Below are 1,948 nucleotides of genomic sequence, written 5' to 3'. Positions count from 1 at the left end.
GCTGCTTGGTATGCCATGTACCACACTGGAAGAATCCAAAGCTTCTCTTCTCATTGGCACCATCACACCAGGGTTCCTTTGGGCACAGGGCTGATCCCGTGGGTCTTAGCCAGGGAGTGGCCTCCTCGGAGGGAGCTGGGCAGCAGGCAGTGCAGGACTAGAGCCGGGTGCTGGGCCTGCCTGCGGCCTCGCCGCACACGGTTTCAGGATCTGCATACCATCTTCCACGGCCGGTAGAGAGCATTTTCGGCAGCCTGGATGGTGTCCTCGTTGGCTGGAACCTCTGCTTCTTACAGGGGCACCTGGATCCTGTGGAGTACAGCATCGTGGAGTTTCTCAATCCTGGGTAGGGAGGTTTGTCACCTGAGAGAGGCTGGGTGCTTTCTCATGGTGATTCCACCTTTAAATCACTCTCTCGATTTCTTAAGAAACAATCAAAGCAAGATAATTTGCAGTTTATTTGCCCTGTTTTTGTTTGTTTGGTCAATTTAATGTTCAGTGGCCCAATGATGAAGTTGGTTTATAAGCTTCAGGCTGAAGACTGGAAGGTTGACTTTCCCATCTCCTTCCTGCCTGTAAGTAAACCACAGTGGTGAGAGTGGTGCTCGGGACAGTGGACCTTGCACAGCTCTGCGGTGACGGGCAGTCTCCTCCAGTCCTCCAAGGACAAATTGAGGGGTGATTTGCTCGGGGGATATGAGAGGGAAAGGACATGGGTATCGCATGGCTGCTACCCTTGCTGTCTGCAGCTTTTTATGAGATGGTAGGAGAAGTTCTAAGCAAAGACTCTTGTTCAGGCACTGCTCAGAGACAGGGCACTGCCCCCACAGGTTGGTTCTGTGTGCACGTCTTCCCCAGCAGCCTTCCCAAAGGCTGCTGTGTGGGGGGCACCAGGTATCAGGCACTACGTACCAGCACCTGCCCACGGCCTCGCTGCATCTCTCTGCAGGGTCCTCTGAAGGCGTCCATCCAGGAGCACGTCCTCCTCAACAGTCCCCTGTACCACAATGAGATCCAGTTCCCCCTCACTGGGGGCTTTGGCCTGAACCTAGTCCTAAGTATCCTTTGGTGGCCCTGAGGTAGGGAGGCTGTGGGTGACTCAGCAACCCTGTGTGTTTACCCCTGACGCTGCTGTCAGATCTGCTGGAGTATTACATATTCTCCTTTGCCTTGAGCCTCATCACTCAAAAAGTAGGGAAGAGATGCCTCTTGCTGGGAGGGGCGGGGCCATGGCCCTGGGCTTCCCTGCACTTGCCGGTGCTTGGTGGCCAGGCGGTGTCCAGAGCCCACACTAACAAATAGCTTGGTTTTCCAGCCACTCCGTGTCCCTCCACGTCTGTACTTCAGGCGTACCTACTTCATCCTGGTGGACAGGTACCTGTTGTGGTTCCTGCCCACTGAAGGCAATGTGCCCCCACCCCACACTCTCCTCCAGCCCAGGGGGGCCAGACCCTCACCAGCTCCCAGGTAAAGCTGCCCTGATTGTTACCAGCAGGTCTTGATAGGGAGGCTCTGGGTCAAAGAGTCTGTTGTACCAGTCCAAACAGGCTGGGCCTGATGCCGGACTGCACAGTGGGGGAGTGTGAACCAGGAGCTCTCATGTCTGGCTGTGCTGGGGCCTCAGTGGGCCCTAACCCAGGGCCTCTTGGCTGACTTCCCAGGAGACCCCTTTGCTCCAGCAGCAGCTGCCTGTGCACCTCCGACTCTCCTCAGTCTCTCTGGCCTATCCCGGGAGGCTGCATGCAGGCCTCTCCCTGCAGATGCTGGCCCATCCCAGATCTGCTGGCATGTGCAGACCAGGCCGTGCCTCTACCTATAATTCACATGTTGAACAGGTGACCCCAGAGAGTGGCAGGGAGAAAGGGGGCAGCAGGAGGAGACGCTGCCCGGGTGGCGGCAGCGATCAGTGGCCCTGAAATGTGGCTGATCCTGTGGAGGACTCGGAGGC

General features: G+C 56.9%; 1 pseudogene; it reads left to right on the top strand.

The window, feature by feature from the left end:
• Positions 1 to 1,948, top strand: part of LOC105551113 — a 24,927-nt pseudogene that overhangs the window by 957 nt on the left and 22,022 nt on the right.

This window comes from Mandrillus leucophaeus, unplaced genomic scaffold, assembly GCF_000951045.1.
Source record: "Mandrillus leucophaeus isolate KB7577 unplaced genomic scaffold, Mleu.le_1.0 Scaffold507, whole genome shotgun sequence".
NCBI classification, from domain to species: Eukaryota; Metazoa; Chordata; class Mammalia; order Primates; family Cercopithecidae; genus Mandrillus; species Mandrillus leucophaeus.
Note: the sequence above shows the minus strand (reverse complement) of the source record. Positions and strands in the feature narration are given on the sequence as shown.